Genomic DNA, 21,638 nt, shown 5'->3' on the forward strand with positions numbered 1-21,638 from the left:
TATAGCTTGTTCTATTATTTCTAAACTGTGTTCTATGTATTTTACATAAACCAAAGGAAGAATTCATAAAGTTAAAAATTCGATAAAATTCGTATTAACTCTTTGTAACTTGTGTAAATTTTTAAATACTATTATCAAACAAAATTTTCGCTGGAAATTGTATATACTAATTTACGAAAACCGAGGTCAAATAAATATCTGCTTGTCCTATTATTTCGAAACCGCGTTTTATGTATATTACATAAACCAAAGGAAGAATTTATAAAGTTAAAAATTCGATAAAATTCGTATTAACTCTTTGCAACTTGTGTACATTTTTAAATACTATTATTAAACAAAATTTTCACAGGAAATTTTATATTCTAATTTACGAAAACCGAGGTCAAATAAATATCTGCTTGTCCTATTATTTCGAAACTGCGTTCTATGTATTTTACATAAACCAAAGGAAGAATTCATAAAGTTAAAAATTTGATAAAATTCGTATTAACTCTTTGCAACTTGTGTACATTTTTAAATACTATTATTAAACAAAATTTTCACAGGAAATTTTATATTCTAATTTACGAAAACCGAGGTGAAATAAATATCTGCTTCTCCTATTATTTCCAAACTGCGTTTTATGTATTTTACATAAACCAAAGGAAGAATTTATAAAGTTAAAAATTCGATAAAATTCGTATTAACTGTTTCCAACTTGTGTAAATTTCTAAATACTATTCTTGAACAAAATTTTTACAGGAAATTTTATGTACTAATTTACGAAAACCGAGGCCAAATAAATATCTGCTTGTCCTATTATTTCTAAACTGCGTTCTATGTTTGACTATTAAAAAATTTAGAACATCGAGATTGCGATAAATGCATAAAGTTAGCAGTCCAACTGTTGTGTTCTATATTCTGGGTTATCGTGTCATCACTGCTCATGTTTTATCCGAGTTGTTTTCTTTGCATTTAAATATCATGGAGATATGAGCACTTTGCCAGCCTTGTCAACTCGAGAAATACTATAAACGCCGTGGCGCTCCTGCGATTAACGCTCTCGTTTCACTGAGCTTGACAAATTTGCATACGCTATAAACCCGTAAAATCCGCAGTCTAATCATCATTTACAAACCGTCACCTTTTACAGCCCCTTACTCCTTATTTCGGTCTCGGATCTCTGCAAGTTAGGATGTAAGTAGCCAAGTCAAAGTTAGCCAAGTCAAGTTCTAAAACGAAGGGAAACAGGAAATTTAGATAGGATCAAAGATGTGCTATTTTTGATGTCATAATTATACGACGAAAAATAATAAAACTATATGAAAGATGTACATATGGAGAATATAAAACTGTGTTCGAGTTAGGCACCAATCAAAGTTATTAAATAGCAAAAACGAAATAGGAGAATTTAATTGAAGGAAATAATTTAAACGTGTAAATTGGATGAAGAGAAGTGTGTGTGTGTGTGTGTGTGTGTGTGTGTGTGTGTGTGTGTGTGTGTGTGTGTGTTGTGAAATCGTTCATGTGCAGTAATCAATACTGTTTACGTAACGTTAAACGTTTTTACCAGATCAAGAAAAGTTGTAAAATCATTTACGTATAGTAATAAATGCAGAGATGGTTATGTAGCTTGCGATAATATAAATGATATATCAAGTAATTGTTATGAATTAGTGTTTCCTCGGTGTTCTGGTTGAAATTGCAATCCGTAGGTAAAAAAGTGCAATCATGATATCACTTGTTAAGGTTATAAATTCCATTATAAAGAAATACTGTGTTACAGTCCAGGAAGCCATAGTAGAGCCAGGAAACCATAGCCAGGCAGAATTGAGGAAATAAAGTATAATTTGTTGAATACGTATTAAAACATTTTTTAAACATTCATAAGGATTTGTGAGATATTTATATGAAGTTGCATGTATACTGGAATATAAATTACAGAAGGAATGTTTAACCCTTAGCACTCGAGCAGTGACTCAGAGAGTCACCACTATAGATTGCTGTACGATTATTCAAAATATTGTTTACATTATTAAATACATTCGTATCTAATCAATTACTAAACATTCAGGTATTGTATGAGTTATTATGAAGTGAAAAAAATCGTATTAAATTATCCTATGTCAGAAGAAATGTTTAATTTTCGAGTTAAAATAGCTTCGAGTGCAGAGGGTTAATTCCACTTGAATTTAGTCTCAAAATTTTTAAAAAATTGTGTTGTATGTAAGTATTGTATGAACTGTTTGTATAAATTTCATATCCACAAAATGAAAAAAATATACAGAATGGAATAATCCTTGGTCTGAAGAAATATTTAATTTTCGAGTTAAAATAGCTTCGAGTGCAGAGGGTTAATTCTACTTGAATCTAAAGTCACAAAATATCTTAAAAGTTGTATTATATGTAAGTATTGTATGAACTATTTGTATAACTTTCATATCCATAAAATGAAAAAAAATCATATAGAATGGAATTATCCTAGGTCAGAAGAAATATTTAATTTTGAAGTCAAAATAGCTTCGAGTGCAAAGGGTTAATTCCACTTGAATCTAAAGTCTCAAAATTTTTAGAGAATTGTATTGTACGAGCAATTTGTATAACTTTTTTAAAATGAAAAAAGAAATCGTACAGAATGGAATTATCCTAGGTCAGAAGAAATATTTAATTTTCAAGTCAAAATATAGCTTCGACTGCAGAGGGTTAATTCTGCTAGAGTCTAAAGTCTCAAAATTTAAAAAAAATGTATTATTTTCGCTGCAGCCCCTCTCTACCACCAGACATCGAATTCTAAGGTAGAGAACAAGTCTGACGGTGGCAGCGACTTCCGGGAATCCTCGATAAAGGAACGATCACGTCGCGACGGATTTTATGATGGTTGGGAGGAGAAGGGGGTAGGTGGGGGTCCGCGGCTCTTTGAGCACGTCTCGCTCTAATTACGCGATGCAGCTACATCCATATGTATATGTATACGAGCCCAGACGCAGCCACCGACGAAAGAGAAAGAGAGCTTGGTGAGACCCTGAAGGGGCTGGATGGGGTGTTCACGGCGTCGCACGCGACGAATGGTTAGGGGGAAGAGGGTGCTCCAGCACCTCCGCCCCCGCACACGGTCTCGTGTGTGGAGGACTCCTCGAGTGGATACACCGGGTACAATCGACTGCAGAAGTTCGTTCCCCGTAAAAGTAACGCGATCGTAAAGTATCCGAAGAACTGGGGGAACACCAAGTTCGGAAAACGTCGTCTCGGTGAATTAGGATCAACCAGCGGATTATTAGCAGGAGAAAGTTTGCGAGCACGAGGGGGTGGGTTATTTATGTAAATTAGGGTGCAGCCGGAGCAACTTGACGCGAAATCGTTCTCGTATTTCCTCACGCTATACCCGATGTTTTTCCTGTTTCGGTTTAGAACTCGATCGCCTTTTTTATACGCGGATTATTCGCAGCATCCGAATTGCAGATTTTTCGACGAGTTCACGAGTTTCTGTTAGCTGACGTGTAAAACGTTTCGTGTTATTGTGACCATGGAATTGGTGACGCAGAATTTATTTATCTCTGCGATTGATAGGATTCGGGGATTCCGAAAGTCCCGATATATTCAGGGACCGTGACATTCTCTTTGAAACGACTGACGACTGGGATTTAAAAAGGCTGTCAGTGACATAATTTTTTGAATATAATCTTCTCAGGAAATAAGGATGTAAATTCCAACGCCAATGCAATGATACAAGGCGCTGAAAGTTTTCTGACGACTGGTTACAAGCACGGACTTCACATCAGTACAGACATTGCATGCAATGAATTTTACTGTCTACTGTTCTGAATTATCAACACTGAAGAAAATGCACTTCTACGACGACGGACTCCATAGAAATAAAACCATCAGCGAGCTAACTTCATGAGGTTCCAACACAAAAGGTGCGTGTCTGAGGGAGCTACATTTTACAACGCTGTCGGTCTCTCTACACCAGTCAACATTTGTGTTATAAATGTTTAGAATATAAGTTATTTATATGTACACTACTCACACACACACAAACATTTTATGTATCAATCTGCTATGAATAAATAAAGAAAATATAATAAAAAAGAATATCTGCGTATATATATTTATTGAACCATCAATTTTTCCCGACCCTACAACTTGTAGTACTGAATTTCGAAAATTTTCGAGATTCTGTCTTATCGTTGACTTGTACTACTATCTCAATTTTCGAAAATTTTCGCCAATTTTCAACCGTCTGACTTGTCGTTGAGTTGTACTACTAAATTTTCGAAAATTTTCGAGCGTCTGACCTGTCGTTGAGTTGTACTACTGAATTTTCGAAAATTTTCGAGCGTCTGACTTATCGTTGACTTGTACTACTTTCTCAATTTTCGCCAATTTCCGCCAATTTTGAAAAAAGTAGTACAAGTCAACGATAAATCAGACGCTCGAAAATTTTCGAAAATTCAGTAGTACAACTCAACGACAAGCCAGACGGTCGAAAATTCTTGGAAATTTTTAGAAAATCCCGAAAACTGAACTTTGTATTAGGAGAACATGATATCAAAGGAGGTGGCACGAATTTCAGTAGTACAAGTCAACGATAAATCAGACGCTCGAAAATTTTCGAAAATTCAGTAGTATAACTTGACGACAAGCCAGACGGTCGAAAATTCTTGGAAATTTTTAGAAAATCCCGAAAACTGAACTTTGTATTAGGAGAACATGATATCAAAGGAGGTGGCACGAATTTCAGTAGTACAAGTCAACGATAAATCAGACGCTCGAAAATTTTCGAAAATTCAGTAGTACAACTCAACGACAAGCCAGTCGGTCGAAAATTCTTGGAAATTTTTAGAAAATCCCGAAAACTGAACTTTGTATTAGGAGAACATGATATCAAAGGAGGTGGCACGAATTTCAGTAGTACAAGTCAACGATAAATCAGACGCTCGAAAATTTTCGAAAATTCAGTAGTATAACTTGACGACAAGCCAGACGGTCGAAAATTTTTCGAAAAACCCGGAAATCGAACTTTGTATTAGGAGAATATTAAAGCAAACGAGATGTTCCAAATTTTCTGAAGATTAACCTTAATTCTACTATCGACTATTCATGTACAGGTTGAGTAAAAAAGAACACATTAACTAGAGTAACAAATATTGTTTATTTTTCACCAAAAAATTACAATATTAAACGTGTATCGTAGTAAGATGGAGAGAAGGTCCCTGGCAGGAATGCGATGACGTTGGTACGAATACGTAGGCGATTGGATCAGAGTGGAATGGTGACGTTCACTCTACACTCATTTTCGTCTTTTACCGCAATATTGGATAGAGTGCTCACACATACTATGTAGCATGTGACGTCAAACGTATACATCGAGACAACGGCTGAAACATATACAATATATGTAGAATAATCTAAAATTTTAGACAATTATAGAGTACTCAGCTCTTGCTAATACGCCTAAATCCGCGAACTATCGGTAACATGCGACGCGACACCGAAATGATACAGAGTGTCTTACACAGCCCCTCGAGACCTAGACCCATAGAAACTAGATGCCCATGAGGTCTGTACTGTAAAAGACTCTACTGTAAGGACAGTACTGTAAAAAGACTGTACTGTTGGGATTGTACTGTAAAAGACTCTACTGTAAAAGACTCTACTGTAAAAGACTCTACTGTTAAAGACACTACTGTTAAAGACACTACTGTTAAAGACACTACTGTTAAAGACTCTACTGTTAAAGACTCTACTGTTAAAGACTCTACTGTTAAAGACTCTACTGTTAAAGACTCTACTGTTAAAAACTCTACTGTTAAAGACACTACTGTTAAAGACACTACTGTTAAAGACACTACTGTTAAAGACTCTACTGTTAAAGACACTACTGTTAAAGACACTACTGTTAAAGACTCTACTGTTAAAGACACTACTGTTAAAGACACTACTGTTAAAGACACTACTGTTAAAGACTCTACTGTCAAAGACTCCACTGTCAAAGACTCCACTGTCAAAGACTCCACTGTTAAAGACTCCACTGTTAAAGACTCCACTGTTAAAGACTCTACTGTTAAAGACACTACTGTTAAAGACACTACTGTTAAAGACTCTACTGTTAAAGACTCTACTGTTAAAGACACTACTGTTAAAGACACTACTGTTAAAGACACTACTGTTAAAGACTCTACTGTTAAAGACACTACTGTTAAAGACACTACTGTTAAAGACACTACTGTTAAAGACACTACTGTTAAAGACTCTACTGTTAAAGACACTACTGTTAAAGACACTACTGTTAAAGACTCTACTGTTAAAGACTCTACTGTTAAAGACACTACTGTTAAAGACACTACTGTTAAAGACACTACTGTTAAAGACTCTACTGTCAAAGACACTACTGTTAAAGACTCCACTGTCAAAGACTCCACTGTTAAAGACTCCACTGTTAAAGACTCTACTGTTAAAGACTCTACTGTTAAAGACACTACTGTTAAAGACTCTACTGTTAAAGACACTACTGTTAAAGACACTACTGTTAAAGACTCTACTGTTAAAGACTCTACTGTTAAAGACTCTACTGTTAAAGACACTACTGTTAAAGACACTACTGTTAAAGACACTACTGTTAAAGACTCTACTGTTAAAGACACTACTGTTAAAGACACTACTGTTAAAGACACTACTGTTAAAGACACTACTGTTAAAGACTCTACTGTTAAAGACACTACTGTTAAAGACACTACTGTTAAAGACTCTACTGTTAAAGACTCTACTGTTAAAGACACTACTGTTAAAGACACTACTGTTAAAGACACTACTGTTAAAGACTCTACTGTCAAAGACTCCACTGTCAAAGACTCCACTGTCAAAGACTCCACTGTTAAAGACTCCACTGTTAAAGACTCTACTGTTAAAGACTCTACTGTTAAAGACACTACTGTTAAAGACACTACTGTTAAAGACACTACTGTTAAAGACTCTACTGTTAAAGACACTACTGTAAAAGACTCTACTGTTAAAGACACTACTGTTAAAGACACTACTGTTAAAGACACTACTGTTAAAGACTCTACTGTTAAAGACTCTACTGTTAAAGACTCTACTGTTAAAGACTCTACTGTTAAAGACTCTACTGTTAAAAACTCTACTGTTAAAGACACTACTGTTAAAGACACTACTGTTAAAGACACTACTGTTAAAGACTCTACTGTTAAAGACACTACTGTTAAAGACACTACTGTTAAAGACTCTACTGTTAAAGACACTACTGTTAAAGACACTACTGTTAAAGACACTACTGTTAAAGACTCTACTGTCAAAGACTCCACTGTCAAAGACTCCACTGTCAAAGACTCCACTGTTAAAGACTCCACTGTTAAAGACACTACTGTTAAAGACTCTACTGTTAAAGACACTACTGTTAAAGACACTACTGTTAAAGACTCTACTGTTAAAGACTCTACTGTTAAAGACACTACTGTTAAAGACACTACTGTTAAAGACACTACTGTTAAAGACTCTACTGTTAAAGACACTACTGTTAAAGACACTACTGTTAAAGACACTACTGTTAAAGACACTACTGTTAAAGACTCTACTGTTAAAGACACTACTGTTAAAGACACTACTGTTAAAGACTCTACTGTTAAAGACTCTACTGTTAAAGACACTACTGTTAAAGACACTACTGTTAAAGACACTACTGTTAAAGACTCTACTGTCAAAGACACTACTGTTAAAGACTCCACTGTCAAAGACTCCACTGTTAAAGACTCCACTGTTAAAGACTCTACTGTTAAAGACTCTACTGTTAAAGACACTACTGTTAAAGACTCTACTGTTAAAGACACTACTGTTAAAGACACTACTGTTAAAGACTCTACTGTTAAAGACTCTACTGTTAAAGACACTACTGTTAAAGACACTACTGTTAAAGACACTACTGTTAAAGACTCTACTGTTAAAGACACTACTGTTAAAGACACTACTGTTAAAGACACTACTGTTAAAGACTCTACTGTTAAAGACACTACTGTTAAAGACACTACTGTTAAAGACTCTACTGTTAAAGACTCTACTGTTAAAGACACTACTGTTAAAGACACTACTGTTAAAGACACTACTGTTAAAGACTCTACTGTCAAAGACTCCACTGTCAAAGACTCCACTGTCAAAGACTCCACTGTTAAAGACTCCACTGTTAAAGACTCTACTGTTAAAGACTCTACTGTTAAAGACACTACTGTTAAAGACACTACTGTTAAAGACACTACTGTTAAAGACTCTACTGTTAAAGACACTACTGTTAAAGACACTACTGTTAAAGACACTACTGTTAAAGACACTACTGTTAAAGACACTACTGTTAAAGACTCTACTGTCAAAGACTCCACTGTTAAAGACTCCACTGTTAAAGACTCTACTGTTAAAGACTCTACTGTTAAAGACTCTACTGTTAAAGACTCTACTGTTAAAGACTCTACTGTTAAAGACTCTACTGTTAAAGACTCTACTGTTAAAGACACTACTGTCTTTACTTCACTGCTTACAATCTTAACTGTACTGTAAGATTGTCTACCGTAAGACTGTCTACCGTAAGACTGTCTGCCGTAAGACTGTCTACCGTAACACTGTCTGCCGTAAGACTGTCTACCGTAAGACTATTTAACGTGAGACTGTTTACCATAAGACTATTTACCATAAGACTGTCTACCGTAAGACTATTTACCATAAGACTGTCTACCGCAAGACTATTTACCATAAGACTGTCTACTGTAAGACTGTCTACTGTAAGACTGTACTGACTTGAAATCTGTGTCATAAGTCTCGAGTTCGTAGCTAAATTGGTTACAAGACGATCTTACAAGCTTTACATGGATTTTCTCGCAATTTTCATTTTGACACACTTATAGCCATTTACAATAATTCCACTTTTTTTAATTACAAAAAATACTAGCGCGACTATAATTTAGAACGACTGCAATTATCAAATAGATTACTCTGAACACGGTAATGAGAATTGAACCAGTGTGTAAACCTTTATATTTGTAATTAATCTTTTCAAGGAATATAAATTGAAACATGGGAGTGTGTGCTTTGTCGAAAAATTCATTTTCCTCTCGGTTTTGCTACGGTAAAATTTAATCGACAGTTTACAAATTGCAGCCTGTTATCAAGTATGACCGCGTGATTGTGTTGCGTTTAATTGTACACGTTCCACCTCGAAGAATACAGCGAAAAAGTGAACGGGTTCGGAAAACGGTTAATACGAAAAACTGAATTTCAAAAGTTTTTTCGGCGTCGAATCTTCCTTGAACCAGTCGAGTGCCGCGAACAAAACATAAAAGAGCCACGGTAGAACAGTTTGCTGCATTTTTTAATATGCATTTGGTATTATAATTCGGGAGTCGGATGCAAAATTACACGAAGCAGTTGTTCCCAGTGGGATTAGCATACTGCATTATGCAACCGGCCTCAATTAAAATGAAAATTTTATCTTACGCCTCTAAATTCTCATACGCAAGTGGTCTCTCTCTCTCTCTCCCTCGTTTAAAGTATTGGTGTTTAATGTTTTAAACAATTTCGTTCCGTCGTAATGTTACGCGGCGCGGACACGTGATTTGCACGCGACTCCGCAAACTGTTTGCAATTCGCGGCGCAGTATATTTCATAGTCTCCGTCGAATCGCTCGGCGAATCTCAAGCGAAATTAAGTTACTCAAACGCAACGGTGTCCAAGGTTAAATTTCAACTTTAATTATTCGAGATTGCACGCTCCAGTGTGCTAGAAATCCTACCAACGGCGTTTGGCCAAGTGCGCAACGTTTTGTTTGGCACGCAAACCGGTTGCATTACACTTTCTGTAATTATAACGAGCTTTCAGTTCGTTTCCACGTAATATTGATTACGAACCGCTTGACTATTCCATCCTGGAAATTGTAGTCTACCAAATGTTTGTTACTCGCTTTAATGTTATTTAATGAAATTGTTTCTCTCGTGCGCTAACGAACTTTGCGAAATGCTGTGCTTTGTTTGGTTTTTAAACAGACATTGTGCCGAGGCTATTTTTACTCGATGAAAGTTTTATAAAATAAGCACATAGTGCAAATTACTTTCTTCCAATTCATTTGACAATTGTTATTTCATTATCTTTTCTCTGTTGTCTCTTTCTATGAACTAGCATACTTGCAGAAATTGGATTATTATTTTTCTGAACTCTTTACTGGAGCGAATAAGGATGCAAAGACTGGCGATATTTAAATAATGGATAGTCTGGTAAATAAATAATGTCAAAATCTTAAACCAACTTGTTTTCATATATTTTCTTATTTAATTTCAATCTTCAAGAATATTTTTAGAAAATGCGATCATTTATAAAATTGTCAGTCAAAAACAAGAATAAAAATGGAGACCGAGATTTTGTTTTACAATATTTTTTTAACATTCATTATTGAACGATGTGGAATTTTTGTAAAAACAACGCACCAATTTGCATATTTTTTTATGCAAAAACAAGAACAAATCAATTTCGACAGCACACAATTAATCATAAAACTATTCAACCATATTTTGCATGGAATAGTAGTTTTGCAAATACCAAGAAAATTATATAAATACTTTATGAATATTTATTACTAAACTGCTGATTTATTTTTTACTATTTTAACTGTTACAAAACGAACTTTGAAATTGAAAATTTGCACACAGCTCCCCCCCCCCCCCACCATTTGCATATAAAATTAACGAATTCCATTAAAAATTGACTTTCACTTACTGCTTAACAGACTGACAGCTTCTGACCTCATTTAAAAGATTAATTTTGACAGTAATATGAATACATACTGAACTAAATTAAATTTGTCAAAAATTTAAAGGGGTGATGGAGTATTCATTTATCTTTTCCAGTTTCGGTTTCATTACCTGAATTATTTCGATTCGATGAGAGTGTCTTGGAGAAATTCGAGAAATTCGCGTGGTACTAAATGGAACCACCTAGTCTTTCTGATCAATACCATGTTACCTAAATATTTTTGGAAATAGTATAGACTAAATAAAAGGAGGAGAAAGAGAATTTTTAATTAATTAATTAATTTATTAAAATTTATTAATTTATTTTAATTAATTTTTAATTAATGAAAAGATAGGATTGGTTTACAATAGTAAACCATGTCAAATTTCTTATATGTGAGGCCGATATAAAGCAATAATAATAATAAAATGAGAAGGGAAGTAAATATTCAAAATACTTCAGTTAAAAATTATTTCGCTTTCAGAAGAGTTTCTTGATAAAATTTCGGATGTTATGCATTTACGACAACAATAAACAAGGTGCAGTTTGAAACAGTAAAACTATTACGAGACTTCAGGAAAAAAAGAATGGAACTTTACATTTAAATTTTCATTTTGCATAAAGATCCGAGTATTAATAATTAATTTTCAAACCTGTAATTTTAGTACATTCGTGCTGAGCAGTGTCCCGATGAAATAATTTTTGGGTGGTAGAGTAGATCGACAGTAAAAGGGACCGGGAAACAAATATCCGAAATACTTCAGACAGTCTGCGCCCCTTCCAACGATCATTTCCCTGGAAGGAAGATCATCGTTCGCGACAGTGTTTCGCCACCCTTCCCATTTGCAAATCCCGCGGCTTTGTGGCGCCGCGATGCACGCGCGTCGGCGTTCAGACACCGCCAGGTAGATGCAAGTGCGGATCCACTTGTCTAGAAACACTCAGGTGTGCGCTCATTAGACGCTGGGTCAATGAGAGGAGGGTTGCGGGGGCGGTTTGAATCTTCAGCTACGAACGAAAGGGTGTCCGGGTAAGGAAAGTGGAGGAAGACGGTGGAGTCAAAGCATTCGAGAGGGATCGGCCACTCAGGGTTCTCGGATCTTGCCTCTCTTGTTAAGGAATTTCGTTGCACGACGAAAACTGCTGTGTCGCCGACTAGAACTCCACCAACCCGTACAAACCGACTTTGATGGAATTTCAACGAAACACAATTTCAACAAAGATAACATCAGGAACGTACTCCTCTCTTTCTACATAAATTGTTATAACTAGACTGCGGATCTTTATGCAAAATAAAAATTGTCTGCGTCGACTGCAAGAAATAGAGACAAAATTGATTGCTATTTCTTCCCTTAATGATTTTAACAGAGAAGAATTTCAACGAATCATAATTTAAACGAAGATAACATCAGGAACGTCCTTCTCTTTCTACATAAATTGTTATAACTAGACTGGGAATCTTTATACAAAATAAAAATTGTCTGCGTCGATTATAAGTAACAGAAAAACTAAATTGATTGCTATTTCTTCCCTTAATGATTTTAACAAAGTAGAACTTCAACGAAACATAATCTAAACGTGTATATAACATCAGGAACGTCCTCCTCCCTTTCTACATAAATTGTTATTACTAGACTGCAGATCTATATGCAAAATAAAAATTGTCTGCGTCGACTGCAAGAAATAGAGACAAAATTGATTGCTATTTCTTCCCTTAATGATTTTAACAGAGAAGAATTTCAACGAATCATAATTTAAACGAAGATAACATCAGGAACGTCCTTCTCTTTCTACATAAATTGTTATAACTAGACTGGGAATCTTTATACAAAATAAAAATTGTCTGCGTCGATTATAAGTAACAGAAAAACTAAATTGATTGCTATTTCTTCCCTTAATGATTTTAACAAAGTAGAACTTCAACGAAACATAATCTAAACGTGTATATAACATCAGGAACGTCCTCCTCCCTTTCTACATAAATTGTTATTACTAGACTGCGGATCTATATGCAAAATAAAAATTGTCTGCGTCGATTGCAAGAAATAGAGACGAAATTGATTGCTATTTCTTCCTTTCTTCCCTTAATGATTTTAAAACAGAAGAATTTCAACGAAACATAATCCAAACGAAGATATAACATCACAGGACGTCCTCCTTTTTCTATATAAACATTTATAACTAGACTGCGGATCTTTATGCAAAATAAAACTTGTCTGCGTCGATTGCTGTCTAGTTATACATATAACATACGTTCAAATAAACTGTATATAAATAATAAATAATACTGCTTTCAAAAATATATTTCAGACGTCCAAACACTAAATACCCGATTCTCAAAAATTTGTCTATATTTAAACCGTGATAATTTCGTAACACATTTTAAAACTTTCCTTTCATTTCATAGAATCATTCCGTTGATTCTATCCCAAGATTTTTTCTGAAGACACGTATTTTCTCGAAAATGCTATACACTTAAAAGTCTGTGAAAACTTAAAATAGATTTGTCATGACACTACAAATTTAAATATATTTCCGCATTTATTGCATACTTCCTCCACTGTATATTCCTCTTTATTGATCGATTTTATTAGTCCATGTTGAACGGGGTTGAGACAACCTTCTGTGATGTTGAATCGAATGTCCAGGCCTGTAAACAAGTATATAAAAGTAAATGATCCTCCTTATAATGGTAAATGTGTGTAATGATAAATATGTATAATGGTAAATGGTAAATAAAAAAATTTTAAGAATAAATTGACCAGTTGTAACGGTTCTATGTGAATTTCTATAAAATACCTTGTGATCAGACACTTTCTACAATTTTCGAGGAAAAAATTTAAGAATAAATTGACCAATTGTAAAATAGGACCATGTGTGAATTTCTATAAAATATCTTCTGATCAAACACTTTCTACAATTTTCGAAGAAAAATTTTAAGAATAAATTGACCAATTGTAAAATGGTACCATGTGTGTGAATTTCTGTAAAATACCTACTGATCAAACACTTTCTACAATTTTTGAAGAAAAATTTTAAGAACAAATTGACCAATTGTAAAATGATACCATGTGTGAATTTCTATAAAATACCTTCTGATCAAACACTGTCTACAATTTTTGAGGAAAAATTTTAAGAACAAATTGACCAATTGTAGAATAGTACCATGTGTGAATTTCTATAAAATACCTTCCGATTAAACACTTTCTACAATTGACCAATTGTAAAATAGTACCATGTGTTAATTTTTATAAAATACCTTCTGATCAGACACTTTCTACAATTTTCGAGGAAAAATTTTAAGAATAAATTGACCAATTGTAGAATAGTAGCATGTGTTAATTTTTATAAAATATCTTCTGATCAAACACTTTCTACAATTGACCAATTGTAAAATAGTACCATGTGTGAATTTCTGTAAAATACCTTCTGATCAGACACTTTCTACAATTTTCGAGGAAAAATTTTAAGAATAAATTGACCAATTGTAAAATGGTACTATCTGTGAATTTCTATATTTCTACAATTTTCGAAGAAAAATTTCAAGAGCAAATTGACCGCGCATCGGAACAAGCAGTAGAAGGATTGTAATGGTTCAGGAGAATTTCTATAAAATTCTCTCGGCTGGTAATGCGGTGAACAAAATGGAGGTCTCCCATTGAAAGAGAAGTTTCTTGGTGCTTTTGACCGGGGCCGTCCAATTTGCGAATCACAAACCTCGCGGGGAAACGTCCAAGGCTGAAACGAGGCCACCTTTCGAATGCACCGATGACTGTGTCAAAGTGTAGACTCTAGAATGGCATTGGTGGGTGGAAAGAGGGAGGGAGGGTGGGAGGGTGTAGGCGTTCGAAGGTAAAGAGGGTCAGTATTGAATTAACGCCTGCGGTTAGCAAACTCTGGGCTGTATCGTTGAAATGGCACGTCGAAGGGAGACCGAGTAACCGATACCGAGTGTCATTGACCGTATTCTGATAATCCACCACGCCGATTCAAAGGACCCCTGCCGGTTTTTACTACGCGTCTACCGGGTTTCGTGTTCGCGACCACCTGTGCGCGCCTACTAGCCCGTTTTCCCTTTGACTGGCCACCCCGACACCGATTTTACGGGAAATCTGGCCCCGGGAAAAAACCATCCGATTATACGGACTTGTGAAACTGATATTTTGTTCTTTGTGAACGCCACGGACAATTGGGTCTCGAGTTTGTCCGCACCCGGCGATTCGAAACCCGACGGGATATTCCGTTTCATACTGCTACCCGGATTTATTTATTCCGCTTCTTCCCACATTTTATTGTGGAGCGTGAATAATTAGTGTTTCGGTTAACGCACTCGGTACTCGTTGATTTATTATTCATTTTTCTATGTGTTCCGTGCGGTCCATTAGCTCGTTTCGTATTCTGTGCGCAGCGTAGTTTTAATATATCTTCGTAAAAAATTGTATGCATCACGTTTTTATCATGAAAAATTTATAAAATTTTCGAAAAAAGAGAGATCCTCCGCTGTGTTTCTCTTTACATGATATAAATATTGTATCTCCGAAAAGAGCCAGTTCCGGATTGTGTAAAAATTGTACCTTCACATTTTAAAATTAATTATAATTGAATGAGTGTACATTTATTGAACATATGCGAAAATCGTTCCCATAATAATACATTTAAAGAGACTTCTCAGGATAACGTTTCTCTTATAACGGAATCATTTTATCCCTGAAATGGACCCTTATTTTCCCTGTTGGGCATTCCTGTTATTATGAAGATAATTAGACTGCGGATCTTCGTGGAAAATAGAAATTGTCCCGGTCAATTGGACAATTGATTGAAACTGAAGTTGAACGACAATTTTCTCTTGTAATGGGTGTCTATGTCGGGATTTTTTAATTTTATAGGAGCGCAATATTGAACTCAAACGTGAATTGCAATAATTAAAATTAGCTGAAAATGACATAGGACTTTCTTCCATTGGAAAAAGACTGAAAATTGAAAGACCTTCACATTTTAAAATTAATTCTAATTGAATGTGTGTCTGGAAGAAGGGCCTGTGTCAGGTTTTTTTAAATTTTATGGCTGAAAATAACGTAAGATTATCTTCCATTGGAAAAAGACTGAAAATTGAAAGACCTTCACATTTTAAAATTAATTCTAATTGAATGTGTGTCTGGAAGAAGGGCCTGTGTCAGGTTTTTTTAAATTTTATGGCTAAAAATAACGTAAGATTATCTTCCATTGGAAAAAGACTGAAAATTAAAAGAATTTCTTTAAGCTTTGTTTTTATATTAAATGTTGTAGCAAAATTAGATCGAAAAATCGGCTCCTATAAAATTTAAAAAACCTGACACACATAGGCCCTTCTTCCAGACACGCATTAAATTGTAGAATGCAGTATAAAAATCATCATGTAGGGGTCGACAAATGCTAGGTAAATCCAGAAAGGAGCTTAAATCTTCGCACTAGTAATTAACTGTAAGAGGAGGAATGTAGCACAAGGAAGGCGATTAACCATGAGTCGTTTTATCGAATTTCCAACGTTACATCGAGCACGTAGTTTTCAATTTTACATCTTCCATCCATTACGGGAAAGATATTCGCTTTGAGGGCTTGAGGGTCTGCATCGACTGCCACCCCCATAATCACATCTAACCGGCGTGGGTCGTTCTCAAAGGAAATTGCACGAACTCTCGGAACCGCTAAAATAAACACGATGGGTTCTCCACTTCCGTCCGGACACGCGCGATTTCAAACGTATGCAGCTTCGACAAAATAATGGGGACACCGTATATTATGCGTCGTGTTTGCAACATCAATAATCATGGAATTATAAAATAAATAAGTGAAAAATAAAGTATTGCAGGAACATTAGAAGAGTTTCAGAATGTTATATTATTTTCGACGTACTAAAATGATTACAAGAAGAAATACATTTTCATTTAACGCACAATAACATTTTTTCATGCTGCTTATAACTGGACTGCGGATTTTTGTGCAAAATAAAATTGGTCTGCATTGTTTGTAAGCGACGGGAGCCAAATGAAAATATCTGGAATTCTTAAAAAATGTTCTAGAGTTGAGAATAATATTCCGGCATTAAATTTTGGAATCCCTTCATTGTTTTAAAATTCACCTACTCAGTTTTTCCATAAATTCATGAAATCCGTGGTCCACTTATAAAAAAAACTTGGACAATTCTGATTTCGCGTAAGAATCCACAGTTTAGTAATATTACACGACTAAAACACAACGACAAAATTTCACTTATGCCCAGAGAGAAGAAATAAGAAAAAAACATACATAAATATAACAAAGAGTTGAATGAAACCAGAGTTGGGCAAAAATTTTTATTTCAATAACATTTTTGCCCAACTCTGAATGAAACTAACGAGTTATTAACGAAAAGCGTGGACCAATCAAAGTCAGGCTTGGCGGCAGGTTTCACTGAGCGTAGTGATGGTTTCGCACCGCGGTGGAACAGTGAACAAGAGTAGGAGCAGAAATTGATTTAATTCAAACTCACTTATTCATTTGCTGCTTCGAAATGTGTCACTGGACTATTCACAGCAAACTATGGAATGTGCGATTAGGTCATCGAACTGCACAACTGGTGGTAGATATTTTAAAACAGTAGAGAGATTAAAATGATTTAAAAACACCACTGTACTATTTTCAATTTGTTAAAATGATTAAAGTTCTTGCTTTAATTAAATTAAGTATATAGGAACAGCCAACTTTATTTTCTTTGCACAAAAATCCTCAGTCTAGCGAGTAGTGTAAATATCACTATTAAAAACACAGATATTAACAATCGTGAGCTTCGAATTGACACGTCGTTAGAGATGTTCTCTCTACCGCGGTTCGACAACACTGATTTTACGCAAGATTTTCCAGAAGAGTTTAGGAAGGGCATTATGCGCGTGTCGCAAATGCGCGGTGGGTCAGACGAAAAACAAGGACACGGTTGGGATCGTTGTAAGACTAGGATTTATGGCAATTGCATGCTTCGGTTTTTCCCCTGCAAATTGGTACGCAGATTCGATGGGTAACCGTGCGAAAAAAAAGTTTGTCCTTTAGAAAAATATTTTAAGAGAGCTATAAAACAATAGAGACTCATAAACGCCACGCGTACCTTACATTTCTATTTCTTGCTGGGTAAAAGGACAGACTTTTTTCGAATGGTTACCTAGAAACATGCGAGATTGCCATAAATTCTAGTCTTACAGCGGTCCCTCCTTCACTTCTTTTTCGAACGGCTACCCGTCAACTCTGCGTATTAATCTGCAGAAAAAATTCTTTTGTTCACTGCTTCACCGCGGCACAACACCAACGCTACGCTTAGTGGCACCTTCCGTCGAACCAAACTCTGATTGGTCCGTGATTTTTCTATAATAACTCCTTAACAAAGTCACTTCAAATGTAATGTTGTTTTTATGTAACGAAGTCATTAAGGGCTGAAATCAATTTTCATTTTGCCACGCTTATTATTTCTGCTTTCCACAATAAATGCAGAACATTTTTTATTTTGCATGAAGACTGTTGTTTTTAATGTAACGAAGTTATTAAGGGCTGAAATCAATTTTTATTTAATTCCTGCTTTCCGCAATAAATGCAGAACATTCTTATTTTGCATAAAGACCCGCACTCTACTAATAACATATGTATATTCCATTCAATATATATTCTAGCGAATATATTCTACTATAAATTGTGTAATTGACAGAAATCTGCGCAGTGTATATTTTTTCAAGTTTCATTACTTACAGGCTCACAGGTAACAAAGCTATTATTTATTTCGCACAATTCAATGAAAATATTCGTAAAATTGTTTTGACACATCATGCAGTGAATGTGTCCTTCTAATTTCTTGAAAGTACTCGTCTTGTTTGATCCACCTTTATAAAAGTGACTCCACTTTAAGTGTTGTTGTGGAGACTTTTTTGACTCACCGTATATTAAACGAGCCGTAATAGATTGAACAGAATTTAAAAAAAAAAACGAGAGACATACAACTCTCCGGTTTGATCTGTGGGATGGGTCATCTGAATTTTTTATTCAACGCCGAAACGAACTATAATATGCCGGCGGTCTGTGTTCTGAAACGCGTCAACCCCCGGACGGAATAATTCAGTCGTATTGAAATCGGAAAGCGGGACGGGTAGGAATATCGCCGATGGCAGGAAAAAGGAAAGGGAAGGAATAATGCATAAATACCGATGGAAGCCGGAAGGCTCGTGCAAACGACAGTCACTTTGAGGTTAATCCGCGAACAGTGGAAACCTTTGCTGTCATTCCGCAGTTTTTCTTTGCCCTTTGGGACCCGTCTTCTCGCGGCCCCTGTCTCCTCTGCCATTTTCTACCGTGGAAATTCTTTACCTTGTGAAATTAATATTTTCTTTTTGGCCGAGAGCTTTCTCATTCAAACTCCCCCAACGTGAAACGTAATCAGTATTTTAATATTCTAAGCACTCGGCAGTGTCGGCTTTCGGTTGGATAATTTCTTGTCGTGAGGAACATATTTTATGTGGCACAAAACGATCTACCTTAAACATTCCTGTGGAGGTATAATAATATTATTTTCATAAATATTCTGAGAGGCATTTATTTCAATCTTCATTGAAGGTTTTTCATTTTGTAAAATATTTTTTTCGCAACTGTAGCGTTTCTATCATTTTTTTCCCAACAATTTATGGGAATTGTGATTTATCCTGGAACCGTTTCAAAATTGTTTCGATTTAAAGGGCACCGAGTTTATTACTTAATATTCCCATCATATTTATTCATTTGAACAGTTTAGAATAATAAAAAAACGTGATCATCACTCTATGAAACAAAGGTGGTTCGGAACGCACCTTTATAAAGTGTAGGTCCCGCTGAAACTAGGCGATAGTGGTGAGAGTGGAAGAGGGGGAGTGTGGTAAATGGATTTGAAACCCTGAGGGGACCAAATATCATTACATACACTCTATCAAACAATAATTGCTCTTATAAAAATAAGATTTAATCTATTCAGATTTTGTACGACCTTTGTTATACAATAATACGTGCTTGAATAATTGATTCAATCATTTCCCATTGATACGTATTTACCACTTCAATAATTAAAAAATTAAATACCGTAGTGGGTTCAATGCTAAAAAGTTTGGTCCTGAAGAAGTTATTAAAGGAATAATTATCCGTTTAGTAAATCTAAGTAAGAAGATTTAATTTATTCTCTTTGACTTTTTACGACCTTATAATACATTATTATAATTTTATAATACATGCTTGTTATAATACATGCTTGAATAATTGATTCAATCATTTCCCATTGATACGTATTTATCACTTCAATAATTAAAAAATTAAATAACGTAGTCGGTTCAATGCTAAAAAGTTCGGTCCTGAAGAAGTTATTAAAGGAATAATTATCCGTTTAGTAAAAATCTAAGTAAGAAGATTTAATTTATTCTGACTTTTTACGACCTTATAATACGTGCTTGAATAATTGATTCAATCATTTCCCATTGATACGTATTTACCACTTCAATAATTAAAAAATTAAATACCGTAGTGGGTTCAATGCTAAAAAATTCGGTCCTGAAGGATTTATTAAAGAAGCAATGTAAAACGTGTTCGTGTATAAAATATTCGAAGCTAATGCTTTTCGTTTGAAGTATACGAAGTACTCGAAGTTTGCCAAATGCGACTGTATATTTCTGATTTGGTGACAGAAGTTAAAACCGATGGGGGAAACTTGTTCCGTCAATAGAATCAGAAGTCCTCCCCCACGATGTTGAACTAATTGTCAGAGAATTTCGCCGCGAAGTTCACTTTGTCCTCGTCTTCTGTCGCTATCTCGCCACATTTCCATGCTTGAAGTGCCGCCACGAGTTTAAGGTGCAGTTCTCCATCCGAAAGCTCTGCTCCGCGTCGCTCGTCATCCTTCTACGTGGAACGACGTTCATTATTATAACTCCGTGTTCTAATAGTTTCATAGCTGAACCATGAACTGCGTGTTCGAATTACGTTAAACTCGTCCGATAACTTTGCCGATGGTTTCCGGCAATTCGTAACCAAATAAAAATACGTTGTACTGTGAGCCAATATTTATTCACATTTAACTTCGTCGAAGATACTTGCCGACACGTGTTCATCCAATTTTAGTTTGACGCAATGCTTGATTTGGTGAATTTTTGGGGAAGGTTTTGATTTATAAATTAATTTTATGTATACAATTTATAAGTTTTTATTTCTTCATGTTTTGTAAGAGCATTCGTTGCATTTAATTGTCTTTGATCGTAACGAGTCTAATTAGAATTACGAAATTATAAAATAATGGTCCTTGACTGTAACAATTCATATTGTTTACAATTATTTTCACATTGGTCCTGTTCAAATGATGCTTGTTTAAATTCCATACGGTACAGCGGAGCTTCTATCACATTTACGTTATGCATTTATTACAAAGTGAGTAGATATGTATCGGGTTGGCAAGAAAGTAATTTCGGTATTTTAAGGTGAAGTAGAGCCCAATTTTTTATTCAAGTAATGAACTTTAATGAATAAGATATCTTCCCTTTTGTTCGATGTAATCTTTCGCCAAAAAGAATAAATAAGAAAATGTTTTATTTATTAAAGTTCATCGCTTGAATAAAAAAAATTCGGTTTTACTTCACTTCGAAATACCGATGTCACTTTCTTGCCAATATTCAATATTTCTTCTCAACCCAATATTATTTTCATCTTGTTAAAATGATTAAAGTAAGAATAACAATTTTATATGCTTCACATTTTGTACAATTGATGTAGACAATTGTTATTTTGCATAAGGATCTCCAGTATAGCAATACGAAAAAATACTGCACATTTTGAAAAGCAAGTTAATCTGTCAAGTACTGTAAATGTATCTA

The 21,638-nt window shown here is 35.0% G+C and overlaps 1 protein-coding gene and 1 long non-coding RNA gene across 5 annotated transcripts in view; both read left to right on the top strand.

Annotated features, from left to right (window-relative positions):
- LOC143211082 (uncharacterized) overlaps positions 1-4,983 on the top strand; it is a 40,334-nt gene extending 35,351 nt beyond the window's left edge. Inside the window, exon 2 of the long non-coding RNA XR_013009386.1 lies at positions 186-4,983. This is a non-coding gene — a long non-coding RNA (uncharacterized LOC143211082). The remainder of the gene's footprint in view (positions 1-185) is intronic.
- The window catches only part of Pgant9 (polypeptide N-acetylgalactosaminyltransferase 9), a 498,492-nt gene that overhangs the window by 379,835 nt on the left and 97,019 nt on the right, over positions 1-21,638 (top strand). The window lies entirely within an intron of this gene.

Source organism: Lasioglossum baleicum, chromosome 8, assembly GCF_051020765.1.
Source record: "Lasioglossum baleicum chromosome 8, iyLasBale1, whole genome shotgun sequence".
Lineage (NCBI taxonomy): Eukaryota > Metazoa > Arthropoda > Insecta > Hymenoptera > Halictidae > Lasioglossum > Lasioglossum baleicum.